Consider the following 16560-nt stretch of genomic DNA (forward strand, 5'->3'; position numbering starts at 1 on the left):
GGACTTCCGCCTCTCTGCCCGGCTGAGAGCACTGTGTGTCATGTAACTTGTTAAGTGTGCAGTTACCTCCCAGGCTGTCTCAGTTCATCTTCCAGGGCATGGGTTCATTATGGGCCTTCCTCCCCTCTCCACTTTTTAAAAATTTAACTAAACATAGAGTGAAACAGGGTCACAGACAGCAAGTGATGGGTCTGAAGTCTGGTAACTAGGGGGAGCTAAGCCAGGCTTTGTGACTTCCAGGTCCATTCTTTTTCTGCTTGTGTAATAAAGGTTTTGTTGTAGATAGTGTTTGTGAAACTGAAGTCTCAAGAGCAGAGAAGATCAAACTGCAAAGCCATGAATAATAGTTCTGATTATGTTTGCATTATCAAGCCTAATTATTTTAAGAGATTTTGCCTTGATGATAACAATAATAAATCCTTTGTTTCCATTAGTATTTTCTATAATTTTTTACTATTTCATAATGTAGAAATTGATCAGTTCATATATTCATGGGTTGACACCTACATTCAGGCCATAACCCAGAAAGGTACTGACCTCACAAATGTAAACCAGTGAATTTCCTGATTGGCTTTATTCCTGCTGTAAGGATTTCCTTTACCCACACTGGTGCTAGACCTGGTGGTTCCCATAGTCCTAAGCTCCCCGCCCCCACCAAGAGCAGAAACCAGAGCAGCAGTGTTCTGTCCTGGCCTCAGTGAGGAACAGGAGTCAGGAAAGGAGCTTACCATTGAGGGTGGGTGGCCTTGGTCTCCACAGGGTAGTAAGGAGAATGTTGAGCTGGACATTGTGGACATGAGGTCATTGACTCAGGTATATAAAGAATTCTTGAGGTGCTAAAGTGATTTGAGCATAGACTTTGGAGGATGACTTCTCATTTATATATATATATTTTTTTATATATATAGCATTGATTATGCTATTACAGTTGTCCCATTTTCTCCCCTCATTCCCCTCCACCCTGCACATCCTCTCCCACCCACATTCCCCCCTTTAGTTCATGTTCATGTGTCCTAAGTTCTTTAGCTTTTACATTTCCCATACTGTTCTTGCCCTACCCCTATTTTCTGCCTGCCATCTATGCTACTTATTCTCTGTACCTTTCCCCCCACTCTCCTCCTCCCACTCCCCTGTTGCTACCCCTCCATGTGATCTCCATTTCTGTGGTTCTGTTCCTGTCCTAGTTGTTTCCTTAGTTTGTTTTTATTTTAGGCATGGTTGTTTGTAATTTTAAGTTTGCTGTCTTTTTACTGTTCATATTTTTTGTCTTCTTTTTCTTAGATAAGTCCCTTTAATATTTCTTATAATAAGGGCTTGGTGATGATGAAATCCTTCAATTTGACCTTATCTGAAAAGCACTTTATCTGTCCTTCCATTCTAAATGAAAGCTTTGCTGGATAGAGCAATCTTGGATGTAGGTCTTTGGATTTCATGACTTGGAATACTTCTTTACAGCCCCTTTTTGCCTGTAAGGTCTCTTTTGAGAAATCTGCTGACAGTCTGATGGGAACTCCTTTGTAGGTGACTGTCTCCTTATCTCTTGCTGCTTCTAGGATTCTCTCCTTCATTTTAATCATGGCTAATGTAATGATGATGTGCCTTGGTGTGTTCCTTTTTGGGTCCAAGTTCTTTGGGACTCTCTGAGCTTTCCTGGACTTCCTGGAAGTCTATTTCCTTTGCCAGATTGGGGAAGTTCTCCTTTATTATTTGGTCACATAACTTCTCCACTTGTTGCTGTTCCTCTTCCCCTTCTAGTACCCCTATAATTTGGATGTTGGAACATTCAAAGATGTCCTGGAGGTTTCTAAGCCTCTCCTCATTTTTTTGAATTCTTGTTTCTTCATTCTGTTCTGGTTGAATGTTTCTTCCTTCCAGTCCAGTCCATTGATTTGAGTACCAGTTTCCTTCCCATCATTATTTGTTCTCTGTACATTTCCCTTCATTTCACTTAGTGTAACTTTCATTTGTTCTTCTAATTTGTGACTAAAATCAACCAGTTTAGTGAGCATCCTGATCATCAGTGTTTTGAACTGTGCATCTGATAGGTTGGCTATCTCTTTGTCACTTAGAAGTATTGGCTCTGGGGCTTTGAGCTGTTCTTCTGCTTGAGCCATAATGTTTTGGTCTGGTTGCACCTTTTAGGTATGAGGGGAGGAGCCTTAGGTGTTCACCAGGGTGGAGCAACCCAGGTGGCTGGGTTGTGACATTGTATGTGTGGGCGGGGTCTGAGAGGGAACAAAGGTGCTTTGCTCGGATCTCTGTTGCACCTCAGTCCCTTCTGCTGCTTCCTCCAAACAAGCTGTGCCCTTCTGCTGCTGATTTCTCATGTGGGTCAGCTTGTGTGCGTTTTAGGACCCTGTGGGTCTCTCCGATGAGCTCTCCTGTGAGGCTGGGAGTCTCTCCCTATGCCTCAACCCCCACAGGTGTTTTTAATCCGTGTTTTGAGGCTTTATTTCCTGGTTCTAGGAATCTGGGTTGAGCGATCAATCTGACTTGCTCCCCAGTTGTCTATATGCGAATGTGGGACCACTACCCAGTCAGCCAGCCGCCTTGCACTGATTCCCAATCACTGCCTCACTGGGTCTGCCCATTGCCACCCCACACCCGGGGTCTGCCAGCCAACTCCTGGGCACCCAGGGTCTGCCCTCTGCTGTCTTGTGTGCCTGGGGTGCCTTGCGCACCCGGTGTCAACGCTTCCTGTGCCACAACCCTTCTCTGCTCAGCCACCCCACTCTGCCCCACCTACTGGTCTGGATGAATGTGTCTATTTTAACTGCTTGGTTGTCAGACTTCCATACAGTTTAATTTTCTCTCAATTTTGGTTGTTATTTTGTTTCTAAATTGTTGTCCTTATTTTGGTTGTTCGAGGAGGCACAGTGTGTCTACCTATGCCTCCGTCTTGGCTGGAAGTATTGACTTCTCACTTTTAATGTATCCTTTCTCATCGTTTCTATAAGCAATCTTAAATTCTTTCTGGAATAAAGCAATGGGATGTAGTCACTCAGGGTTGCCTGCTGATGAACTTGACAGGGAGTAGCTGCTGCTGGAGATCTGCTGTCATCTTTTCATGGATAGGTGCATCTGAGAAGTATCTCTGCCACCACTGTGCGGCCTGGAGACAGTTCATGTCTGGATGACATACCCTTGAATCTTTAGCCATGGAAGCTCTTGGGCCTACCCAAGTCTCTTCCTTGGCTGTTAAAGCCCTGTGAAAATCCTTTTTTGGGGAGAGGGGTCCAGAGGGTACTTCCTCACCTGCCACAGAGGAAATGGCACCAGAAGTGATTTGTGTGGGAAAGCATTGCTCTGAGGGAAACCAACAGTTGTCCCAGGAAGCTCCACTTCTGTGGAAGAGGCAAAGCCAAACCAGTCAAGGGCCATTGTGAATTCACTATCATCCAGGAGAAAGGAACAGAAGTAGAGGGGCCACTGAAAGTGCAGCCCCACTATGTGCAAGGACCAGGACACCTGGGCCCGAATGAGGCTGTGTCTGCACCCAGTGCAGGCAAACCGAATCTGTGGGTTTTTCTCCTTTTCAGAGAGGGCCTCTCAGCCCAGTTTTTTAATGTGCCATAGGTGCCTGGTGCCTCCTACAGGGATCTGAGATGGGAGGCTCTTCTGAAGTCTGCAACCTGGGCGTTGCTAAGTGCATGGGAGTGTGTTAGGAAGAACTGATTTGATTCCCTTCTTTGCCTGGTCAGATGTCTCAGTGCTGCTCCCCACTGAGTCCCTCCCCTCCAAGGCCACCCTGCTCCGGCAGAGTTTCTTCACATCACTAGGAAAGGCCATCAGAGCCCTTATTTATGGAGAACTTCTGTCTGTCCTTGGGCATAGTGGGGCACTTCGTCTGACTCCAGCTCTCCCATGCGTCACTGTGTGTCTTTGGGCACATACCCTGACCTCTCTGTATCTGGCGGACCAGGGGAGGGCACAGCTCACAGAGTCATGGTGAGAATGAAGCAAGTTAGTAAGTGTGAGGTTTGAACAGCCCCGAACCAGCACATTAAGTCCTTGGGAGTGTCAGCTGTTGGAGTGGGGGTCCATCTTTAGCTCCTCGCTGTTTCTTTTGGGGAGAGGTAGTGAGCAATTTGTTTTGCGGGGATGGTTGTTGGGGCAAAGCCTGGTTTCAGGGCTCACTGGAACCACATTTGCTTTGGCCAGACAACTAAAGGATACAATTTCTTCCCTAGCCTGCCCACCAGGCACTCTGTTTTCAAGATATCCTTATCTTACCCTTTTAGGTTGACCTGGCAATTTTAAGGAAACGTGTCAATCTCCTATTCATTACTTTGATTCTCATACCAACCCTTACATGCCTCATTTTACAGATGGAAGAAGCTGACTTGGAGAGTAATTTTCCCAAGTGAAAGGCCACATGCCTAGATAAGGTAGAAGCAGAGCACTGCAGGGGTTAGACTGCCAGACCGCTGGGCAGGGGGAAGCTTGCTTCTCTCGCACAGTGCCCCGGAGTGCCATGCCTGTGCACACCCGGGTCCTTCTAGGAGAAGGGAGCGAAGGCAGCTTTATGACATTGGGTATCCAGGTGCCTCCTGCTGGAGCCGTCTTGTAGTAACAGAAGGCAGCAGATGCCAAGAAGCAGATGAAGTCAGCAGCTTTGTGCAGCCCCCTTGGGGGTGTGCAGTAGGAGTTGCAAGCACAATAGGTTTAAGAAACCACCCTTAAGAAATTGTGAGAGGGCTTCTATGATGTGAATAAACTTGAGCCTTTGATGGACCCACTTTACGTAGCTTCCTTGTTTGTTGTTGATATTCGTCAGTGAAATGGAATAGCAGGGGATTGTCCAGTCCTAGGGGGAGTGGGGCTTCAACCCCATGTTTGCCCAAGGGCCTCCTAAGGGCCCTGGCTGCCTCTTGGGCTCAGTTCTTTCACTGACGGCTGGTCATAGTAACAGACCCCTTCCCAGGAAGCTCCTTAGCCTGTCCTCACCATCATTGTACAGTCTCACACTCTCTACTTGGATTTGACCAGCAGAGAGTTCAGTGTTGGCCTTCTCTGTGCTCCAGGAGGAGGATGGCATGCACAGCCTTTGTCTCAAACCAGCAGGCCCCAACCAGGTTGCTCCTTCTCCCCTTGCTTTCCTTGCCCTTCCCATTTCAGCCCCTTGTGTGAGGGTCTTAATACCCACAGGGTGCATCTGCCAGAGTAGCCATCAGTATTTGGGCTCTACCTCCTGCAGGTAGAGGTAGGGAGGAAGGTGCTGAGTTGGACGGGGCCATCTCCAAGAGGCCTTTCCGTGGTTGTCCTGGCCAATAAAATTGTTTCCTGCACACCTGTGCCCATCAAGGAGCAACTGCAGGAAGCCTACCATTGAGGCTGCTGTTCTGCCCCAGCTGGAGGGGTTTCTGTGAAGAGGACAGGCAAGTGTGCTGCTCCCTCCAGAAATAAACCAGGTGCAGGCCAGTGGAGGAGCTGTCATGAGCGGAAGCGCAGGAGACTGAGCTGGTACGCAGCACCATAAATTAAGGGTGCAAAGCAGACCCATGGTTTCTAGTGGAGGAAACCCAGGGTGTTAGGAGCATGAATTTTTTCCCCCACATTCCTTTTCTATGAAAAAGTAGCAGCCCCATACACCTGTCCCCTGTGGAGGACTTTTCCAAACCTAAATATGAGGAAACAATTCACAAAAGAAGAGATTTGATTGGACATCAAGTGTCTATAAGATGATAATGGCAGGCATGTGTGGGTGTCCAATTGAGTGACAGTCTCCTTCCCTGTTGTCGGTGGCTGGAAGTGGAAGTTGTCATAGGAGGTGGGTGGAGGGGCCTTACACCTAACCTTCTGTTCCATAATGCTGATATTATTTCCCACCATGAGCTCATTATAATTATGTAATTTTTAAATCAGGTTTTTCAAGTATAGGGAAAATTATAAAAAGCAAATAACCAGTTAGGAATGGTATTTGAAGTGAATATAACAGATGAAGGGAGATTAAGGTGTGGGGAAATCCTAGGAGAAAATAAGGAAATCCCCTTTGTTTCTGACAACTCCCCCACCCTACCGCATTATTAGAAGCCTTACTGTGAATAGCTGAATGCAGGAGCCCCTGGCATGGGCAGATCACAGGGCCCCCACAGTAATATTCTGAGTTGCCTGGCTCAGAATACAGAAGTAGATTCGAGAGCACTTTGTGTCCTCGACCTCCCGGAATGCTTGTCCCTGTGTCACCCTCTGTGTGTGCTGACTATTGTGGGCCAGATGCTTAGCCAGAAAGCTTGGCTTTCCTCATCTCTAAGTGGAGATCTTACAGAATTTGCCTCTCCGGTGTACTGAGGTATTAAATGAAATATGAGTATGTGCGGAGGGCTCGCACCAGTTTCTGACCCGTGAGCCCTGAGTGAGCACACTTTGGAAGATGAGTTGTCAGCTGTACAGAGGGGCATGAGGCCCGAGGCCTGGGGACCCCAGCCCTGTCTCCTCTGGTGAAAGCATGTTTCTTCCCTTCATCAGTCACATGCTGTGTTCTCTGTCACATGTTTTTCTAAGATGTGAACTCTCTTTTCCACTGAGAATGTGCTCAAACATTTCTTAGGTTGGTCTTGTGCACAGATCAACATTTATTAACTCAAAAGGGAGGGTGATGAAGCCTGTCAGAAAGGGTGTGAAAATGGGGGAAAGCAGAATGTTTATTGTGGTACATAAACAGCTAATTGTAAAGATCACAGTTTCCTATCACAGGGTCATAAAAACATCTGTGTTCCTCTGTAAGGGGAAGCCTGGGGCTGGATGGTCCAGGATGCTAGGTGTTTGCAGGTTCTGCAGGGCCAAATAGTGTTTCAGAGTTTGAGGCCACACTGCTGCACCTTAGTCAGCTCAGCTGTTGTGCCTCAAAAAGCAGCCATGGACAGTACACACACAAATATGGCTGTTCTAATAAAACTATTTATAGACTTTAAAGTTTGTATTTCATACAATTTTCATGTGTCATGAAAGAGTCTTTAAATTTTTTTCCATCCATGAAAAAAGTGAAAATCATTTTTAATATGTGAGCCATGGGCTGGAGCTGGCATTAGATTAAAAGCAGGAGAGAGAGATGTGCAAGGTTCACAACAGACGTTGTGGTGCCCACCAGCCCAGTGGATGTGAATGTGGAAGTGTCTGTGGGTCAGAAGGACCCAACTAGTGACCATCTGCTTTTAAACAATTCATAAAACTGTTAGTAAATATACAGAATGCAAAATTTGCACCATTCTTGGAACATTTTTTGGAACAGTTTTGTTTTTCTGGCTCTTTGATGAATGAGGTGCATCATTCCTACTCTTGCTGTGGGCCTTGAGCCAGTGGTCTCACCTGCCTGAACCTCCCATTTTCTTCATCAAAGAAAATCAGAGTAGTGCCTCCTAATACAATTTTTGTGGGGAAAATGCCCTTTGCACATGGATTGGTACTTACTAAGTGTGTAGTACGTTGTGATAGTTTTGCTTTCAATACTCAGAAACTCAGGGGAGTGTGTCCCCCACCATCTGTCTCTTGCATGTCTCTCAGCAAGTCCAAGCTTGGCCACTTAGAGCAGCAGCTGTTCTACCCCCAGTGTGTGTTGGGGGGGCTGCTGTGTCTGCCCCTGGGGCATTTTTCTGCCTCCACTTTGGCTCTGGCACTTTTGTTCCTGCGTATAGTTCCCAGAGCCTCTTTCCTGTCCTTCAGGTGAGCTCAGGGAGGACAGGGCCAGCACCTGCCCCCAGGGCGGCTTAGCAAATGGTATGGACAGATTTGTTGCATTACTGGCCCTATGTGGACAGAACTTAAGGGGGGAAATGCGTATTGTGGTAAAATACACAGAACATAAAAACTGCTTGAAAGCCCTAGCTGGTGTGGCTCACTGGATTGAGCACAGGCCTGCAAATCAAAAGGTTGCAGGTTCGATTCCCAGTCAGGGCACATGCCTGGGTTGTGGACCAGGTACCCAGTAGGAGGCATGCAAGAAGCAACCACACACTGATGTTTCTCTCCCTCTCTTTCCCCTTCCCTTCCCCTCTCTCTCAAAAAAATAAATAAAATCTTTTTAAAAAACCCAAAACACTTGAATGTATTTTGTTCAGTGGCATTAAGAACATTGGCATTGTTGGGCTACTGTCACCCCATCCAGACTGAAACTCTGAGCCCACTTCACACTAACCACACAGTCTCTTTTCCCTACCCTGGCAGCCACCACCCAGTGGACCATTCAGTATTTCTTTTTGTGATGGGTATTTCACTCGGCCGAATTTCCTCAGGTTCACCCAGGTTGGAATATGTGTCAGAATTTCCTTCCCTTTCAAGACTAATTTCCCACAGTGTGGGTAGTATGCAGACGGTTGGAAATGGGTCCGCGCACACTGTAGCTGTCTCAGTGGTCCCAGGAGCAGCTGCCAGCCCCTGCCCAGGGTCACCAGGGTTGGACACAGGTGAAAAATGGCATGTGCTTCAGTGGGGGGGGGGGTCCCCTGAGGGACTCTGCAGGCCCTCTATCCCCCAGCTTCCAGCCCTTTGCGCCACAGAGACCTCTGTCCAGGGTGCGGGAGTGAAGGGCTCTGTCCATCGTCCTGGCATCTCTCAGCCACTAGACACTGGAGAGCTGGGGAGTTGAAGGAATTGTGAGCCTAAGGACACTTTTTCCTTCTTCCACTAACTGCCCTGCAGTGGATTCCCCACCCCCAGAACCAACCTAGGGGTTCCTAGGGAGTTACTGAGAGAGTGGGGTGGCGTTTCATCACCCCACTGGAATGTGTCCTCAGTCGGGAGACATGCCAGAGAGAGATGGGGCGGGAGCCTGCGTCCCCCACTGGGCACCCTTCTGGCATGCAGCTCCTCTGGCTGCTGCACGCAGAGGACCCCTGTGGGGCAACCTTCGTGCTACCAGGGAGCTGCTAGCTGGGTAGGGGACGCCGAAGGAAGGTGCTGTGGATAGTGTGGATGGGAGCTGAAGGACAGCAGCGATCTCCCTTCCCAGACCATGCAGCACCAGCTGGGGTGGCCCAAGGTGGCCTGGCTGCAGCAGCCCCGCCAAGGGAAGGGCTTTGCCTCGTCGCTGCCTCTCCTGCTGGCACCAGTGAGGTTGGGGGAGGGGGACCCATGCGGGAATTAAAGTGTGAAATTCTTCTGGGTGGAAATTTTGGTACCAATTGACCAGAAGTGATGGTGGCAGCTGAGAATGTTTGAAGGGATGTATAAAAAGATTCCAGGAGGCACCGCTGGAGGCAGTAATTGCAAACAAATTTAAAAAGCAATTTTGTATGCATACTTCACTTGGTCCAAGCACTAGTCTAGAATTAAAAGTACAAAACCCTCCAGGGAAGAGGAAGTACTACAGGGTACGGAAGCTGTGTAGGCTCAGGTAAGACCCACCCAAAGCAGACCAAAGCCTAGGGTGGAGCCAGCAGGGAGGAAGTGAGGGCTACTTAGGCTTCTGCCTCCCAGTTACAGTAGAATGAATGAACTGGCGTTTTGCTTTCAGATAATTGTGGAAAAATGAGCATCTGAATCTGAGAGCAGGAAGTAAGAAGGGACTGGAGAAGAACAGGGAGGTGGGAGAGCTGACAATGAACAGGGAAAGTAGAGGGAGTCAGGACCATCTGGGAGAAGAACAAGGTCAACAGACATCCTAGAGGAATGGGAAGAATAACATCAAGCCTTTCAGTCATCATTCTAAACAAGAGCGACTCTCGTATATAAATAAAACAAACCCCAGCTGTATGTGATGGATAAGAAATGCATGCAATGTAGCATGATAAAGGCTGGAAATAATTAGGTGTGCATGCAGACGTAAACAAAATAACTTTAAGGTTAAAATGGGTTATGAACAAAAGCAAAAATTACAAAGATGAGTCATAAATCTGTATGAATGAAGCAAAGTGATGGTTTAAATACACAAGGCGAGAGTACCGTAACAGGGTGCAGCTGGTGGAGGGACAAAAAAGGGATTTGGAATGGGGTCCAGAACTCAAGGTGTCCAGGAAATATTAGAAAGACATATAAGATGTCTTCACCTCTTACCGCCCCCACAGGTGTCAGTTGGGGGAAGGGACAAATGGAGCAGGGCCATTGAGAGTTGTTTTGCATAGCAACAGTTTTGCAGATAGCCTCTAGAATGGTCATTTAATGTATCTATAACCTTTAACTGGTTTCATAGATTTGTTTAATAGCTGTGGCCATGCTTTGAGCTAGGGAGAAGGGAGTGACTTCCACCCAAGATGTAACTGGGAGGCAACTCCCAGCTCATTACAGTGCCTGCGTGAGAGCTTGGAGATGATTGGCTCCATGCCATGGGGCCATACCTGCCCAGACTCACTATGGCAGCCCAGTAAAGCTGGGAGGATATGGGAGTCCTGGCAGGTGTAGCCAATTGTAGGAGGAGTTGGAAATGGGGCTGCAAAGGAGGACTGGCATGGGGATTTAAACAGAGACATGGCAGCCATTGAGCCATGCGGTTTTGGCAGAGTGAGGACCTCTTGGCCATGTGAGAAGGTGTACCACTCGGTTTTGCCAGAGTGGTGACCCTCGCAGCTGGGGGTAGAGAGAACCATGTGCTTTCAGCCAGAATGGGGACTCTCACAGCCATGTGAGAGAGAATCACCATGCAACTTTATCAGAGAATCTCTACTCGGCTTTGTGAGAGTGGCGACCCTACCCTCTCCACAGCTCTGGTGGAGAGAAGAACCATGTGGTTTTGGCCAGAGTGCAGACCCCTGCAGCTCTGGTAGAAGCGGCTCACGTGGCTTTGGGGTGCTCCCCTTGGCTGCATGGCCTGGGAAGCAGGAGACACTGTGCCTGGAAGAAGGGTGAAAGAACTCTTGCCAGTAGGCCATGAGAAGTTGCCACATGACTTTGGATTAATTGGAGATCCTGCCTAGATGATGACACAGCTGACGGTGCCAGCAGCCTGAAACATGGACATGTGCTTCTTTTCCTGAGTTACGGTACCCTGAATTAGGGCAGGGGGGGAAGGAAGTGCTGTGGGCATCTATGGGCATCCAAAAAGGCTTTGATATTTTAATGGGGACATTGGGTCACTACTTTAAGTCTGTATAGCTTTAAATAAACCTTTCCTTTCTTTTTCACAAATCTCTGGCATTGAAAGATGTCTTTCCTCTGGCGGCAGACAGATGAGCCCAGTAGGTGGTCCAGACGGTATTAGTATACCATCCTTGGAGGAGCCCTGTTATTCTGTAACAGTTTTGGCATCCCTGGGTGGGCCACACATTGCCCCCCCACCTTGGACCTCTGTTCAGTAACAGTATTAGAAGTATAAGGAGAGATTTCATGACACATCTCAAATTAGACCAAATAAATAAAAATCAAGTAATCAATAAATTTGACTTAATAGGTGGAAATTCTTACATGTATGAACAGAAAACGTACATCTTTTCCCTCTCCACTGTTGAGTTTTCATAAAAATTTTTGTTGACTTTATTGGGGTGACATTGAAAACATTGATCTTATTATTCACATGCCCCTGGGAATGCTAAAAAATTAACAATCTATCTGACCATAAAGAAAACCTGAACCAATACACAAAAGTAGAGAAAAGGCCATATTTGTATCATGATATGATAAAATTGGTAAAAAAAATAATAAAGGTAGTTAATAATATTAACTACTTGTGTCACAGGTGGGCACAGGTAACCAGGTTCTTGGTGATTGGGACAAAGAATTGAACCTAACACCCAGAGTTTATAGCCAAGAACATGGGAGCAGGCCAACTCCAAGCAGAGATTGACCTCATGGGCTGGAGGGACTCTGTTCTTATAGGGCGGATCCTTCCTGGCTAGTTTTGGCAGGCTTTTTACTGTGCATGTACAAGTAGTTGGTTCGCCTTTCCCTTTGCCAAAGAAATATAGCTCTCCATGTTAGAGATTGGTGAAAAGGAAAGGAATTATTTATTCAAGTTATACAGACTTAAGAGTAATGAGTTAATGTCTTCATCAAAGTCCCTTAAAACACCCACAAACACACACAGTCCTTTCCCCCTTTGCCGAGTCCAGGGTACCATATCTCAGGAAAAGAAATAGAAAGCTGTGTGGTGATTCTTTGCCAAAGCTGTGTGGCAGTTCTCTGCTAAAGCTGCATGATGATTCTTCTCAAGGCTGTGGAGTTGGGAGTGGTCCCCTAACTCTGGCCAAAGCTGCGTGGTTCTCTCTGCTAAAGCTACATGGTGATTCTCTCTCACATGGCTACAGGAGTCCCCATTCTGGCCAAAAGCGTGTGGTTCTCTTCAATGGCTGCCGTGTCTGCATTTAAATCCCCGTGCCAATCTTCCCCTGCAGCCCCATTTCCGACTCCTCCCACAATTGGCTACACCTGCCAGGACTCCCATATCCTCCCAGCTTTACTGGGCTGCCATAGTGAATCTGGGCAGGTATGGCCCCATGGCATGGAGCCAATCATCTCCAACCTCTCACGCAGGCACTGTAATGAGCTGGGAGTTGCTTCCCAGTTATATCTTGGGTGGAAGTCACTCCCTTCTCCCTAGCTCAAAGCATGGCCACAGCTATTAAATCTATGAAACCAGTTAAAGGTTATAGATACATTAAATGACCATTCTAGAGGCTATCTGCAAAACTGTTGCTATGCAAAACAACTCAATGGCCCTGCTCCTAGTATCCCATCCCCCAGTTCAGACTTGTGGGGGTGAGGACATCCCATATTTTTAATATTTCCTTGGCACACTGAGTTTTGGACCCCATTACAAATTCTTTTTTTGGCTGCACCCTCCTACACTTGGACATTAGGAAACAAACTTCTAGAAAACAGGGAAGGAAGGAAGGGAAATTCAATTAAAAACTTAGAGCAATGAAGATGAGAGTGTTTCATCCCCAAACCTCTGGGACAGCACAAAACTGAATCCAGCAGAAAATTAAATGCCTTCAGTATTAAAATAGACAAAAATAAAAATACCCTACATACTCAGGGTAAGTACCGAAAGAAAGAGGGAAGAAAGAATCGACAGAGATAACAGAAATTAATGAACTAGAGGACCAGACTGGCATTTACCATCATGTTTACACGAGAAAGGATAGATGAGTGTGAACCAGCCTCTGCACACCTGGGGACAGACAGCCCAGGCTCACCATGACTTGCACTTTCCTTGCAATAGGAAAAATGAGATAGTAGAAATATACCAGGTTAGGAATGAGAAATGAGACATAAGAGGTTAAAAGAATTTTAAGGAAAGCATATTCAACACTAAGGCAACAAGTCTGAAAACCCAAAAGAAATGAGTGAGGCAGCCAGGTAGGAGCCTCGGACCAGGGATGCTGAAGTCGGTGGGAGGCCGTGGCCAAAACCTGCTCCATCCTCACTAGCCAGTCACTCACCTCTCTGTGCAGGAGTTTCCTCATCTATAAACTGCATAAGATAAAGTTTTCTTCCTCTCAGGTGGTTATGAGGATTAAATGAGTTAATACAGGGAAAATCTGTCATTACTGTTGGTATTTTTATTAAACAGTGTTAGCACAACAGGCTGCCCATCAAAAAGAAAGTAACATGGATTCTCTTTTACTTCATGTGTAAAATAATTTCTTTACATACTCAGAGTGAATAATAAAACTAAAAATCTTACAGAATACCTGAGGAATTAGATGAACAGCCTAGGATCAGGGAGGACTCTCCTCATCCAAATTAAAAGGGAAATGTTTTATTTAGCTTTATAAATATTTTGTATAGCAAAAGATACCATAAATAAAGTCCATGGACAAATGACCGACTAGGGAAAATACCAGCAACAGAAATGGCTACAATACAAAGAGCTCTTAAGTACAGATTGACCAGGAAAACATGAAAGAGACCTTGAAGCAGCGAGTGGAGGTCTGCACTTCCCAGACCAAAATGCAGATTGCATGAGCCATCCTGAACCCAGTGCAGCAACTCTGGGCCTGGGGCTGCTGCTCCAGAAACTCAAGGGCTCTCTCCCTCAGTGCCTGCAGCAGGATGGCTTGCACTGCTCTGCTGGTCTTCCGTAGGGTCGCCTGTGGAGTGATCTCTGGCAACAACCATGAAATTAAAAATGCAAATATTCCTAAGACTCTATTACAAAGAAATAAAAATCACCTGAAAGTTCAAAGAAGTTTATGGAGCAGTGGTCAAAAAGTGGAAGCAAAGAGATGTCCCACAAATGGGAAACATATGACCATAGGCTTATAAATATTATTAATATTAATATTAAGCAGCCACCAGAGTGGATAGAATTAATGAACCTGTCCCCATGGCCTTGGAAGAGGTGCGCCCACATACCACTGAGTAGGACCAGAAGATGCAGGAATGTGTTTGATAAGACCCTGTTTTTGAAAACAATGAAAGCCCCATTTGTCATGTACATTTTAACATTGTTGGACATTACCCGAGCGTTGAGAAAAACACAGGGAAAACATACTAGTTATTGGGGGTGCTGCTAACTCAGAGAGAGGTGAGCCGAGTGTGGAAGAAAGACTGGTTTAAAAAAATATTCCTCACTTTTATGCATGTTTGTGGGTTGTATTTGCATGTTATTGTGCAGAAATAAAACGAGTTCTCGCCATTTAGGTGTAAACAGTTTACATTTAGGTGTAAACAGGGAGTGCACTCTGCATGCTGGCCCTGATTCGGGCGCAGCTGCAGGGGAGTGCCCAAGCAGCTGCCCAGGCACGACCTTCTGTGAGCCTCAGGCCAGGCTTCTTCTGAGGAAGCAGGGAGGCGGGAGGTCAGAGGGAGCTGCGGCTGGGACTTGGGCGGCTGCCAGGCGGTGCCTAGCTCACCATGACTTGCACTTTGCTGCGACGCTGCCCTGCCCTTGCCTTCTGTGCCACCTGGCTGCCCTTGGTCCTGACTTAGGCCCTAGCTTCCTGGGGGCTTTCTGGGAGCCTGTGCAGCGGGAAGGTTGGAGGGTTAGGCTGAGAGAGAGGGGACCTCTCTCTACCTCCCACTTCTCTGCCCCCCACCAACTCCAGGGGTGCAAACCTACAGCTTCTTCCACTGAGGTACTGTGACTGGCAGCAGAGAGCTGCAAAGGCCTTGGAGTCCTTTTGTATATTCTCTCAGGAGGTATAGGCCCAGCATCCAGGTCTTTCTGCTCCCTAAGCTTCCCTAGAGAGACAGGTTTTTTTTATAGCAGATGGACTGATAAACAAACAACAGCAATAAAAAAAAACAAATAGAGTCATCTTGAGACTCACCTGTGGGCATTTAAGAATTGTTGGCTAGGACCCCTCCTGCCAACTGCAAGGATTGAAAGGGACCCAGGAGCAGGAGCTCCTGGTCAGAAAGTATGTGCATCTGGGTGAAGTCAGGTTCAGCTTTCCCCACCCCATCCTTCCTCATCATCTCCGCATCCTCACCCCAACCAAGCCCTGACAGTCAGCCCTCTAGGTTAGAGGGCCTCACTGTTGTCGCACCATCTGGAGTCTGAGTGTGAAGGATCCTCAGCCAGCTAGAGGGTGCTGCCTTGGGGTCCCCCAGTGGGGAGCGGGTGGCTAGGGGCAGGGAGGGCCTGCACTGGGTGCTGGGAAGAGCAGGCTGCAGAGGGAGGCGCTGTCGGGGTTGCACAGAGAGCCAGGAGGAAGGAGTGCAGTCCACTGCAGGTGGCCAGAGGCAAAGACCTATGTATACATATTAAATTAGGAAAGCAAGCATGTTTGGGGACTAAAACACAAGTAAATTTTGTAGGTAATCAATGTAGCTGTTTCAGAGGATTATTTTAGAGGGAATTTCACTTTCCAAAGTTCATTAATACATGTTGTCTCATTAACATCCTACCACAATGACTGGAGTCTATGGCACAGCCATGTTCACTGACAGGAAGTCAGACCCAGAGAGGGTGTCTTTTCCTGTCACATACCTAAGGAGCCATGAAGCCGTAACTCATTTAACCCTACCTGCCTTCAAATGAGTTTTTAAAATATACTTTTTGCCCTGGCCTGTATACTTGGTTGGTTGGAGTGCTGTCCTGTAGAATGAAAATTTTACAATTCCCAGTCAGGGCACATACCCAGGTTGTGGGTTCAATTCCCTGTCAGGGCAGGTCAGGGCATGTACATCCACATGAATCAGTGTGTCTTTCTCTCTAAAAAGTAAAGAAAAAAATATCCTCAGCCTTCACTGGTGTCTGGTATTGTTCAGTGGGTTGAGTTCCGGCTACAGTTTGATTTCAGGTCAGGGCACCTGCCTGGATTGCTGGCCAGGTCCCCAGTAGGGGGCGTTCAGGAGGCAACCACACATTGATGCTTCTCTCCCTCTCTTTCTATCTTCTCCTCTCTCTAAAACTAAAAATAAATAAAATATTAAAAAAAAACCATTTGTACCAATAAAAAAAAGTCCTCATGTGAGGATTTAAAAAATACACTTTTCACTTTAGAATTGATTTTGATTTACAGAAAGTGGCTAAGGTAGTTGTGACAAATGAATGCCATCAGTGCGTTAATGAACCAGTGTTGGCACATTCCTATTAACTCAGGTCCATACTTCTTCTGGATTTCTTTAGTTTTTGCCTAATGTCCCTTTTCCATCTGGATCCTTCTCAGGAAGTCACCTACATTTGTCGTGTCTGCCTAGGCTCCCTTGGCTCAGACTTTCTTCTTTCTGATAACTCAACAG

This window comes from Artibeus jamaicensis, unplaced genomic scaffold (genome assembly GCF_021234435.1).
Source record: "Artibeus jamaicensis isolate MK-2021 breed Jamaican fruit bat unplaced genomic scaffold, CSHL_Jam_final contig_3163, whole genome shotgun sequence".
Classification (NCBI taxonomy): Eukaryota; Metazoa; Chordata; class Mammalia; order Chiroptera; family Phyllostomidae; genus Artibeus; species Artibeus jamaicensis.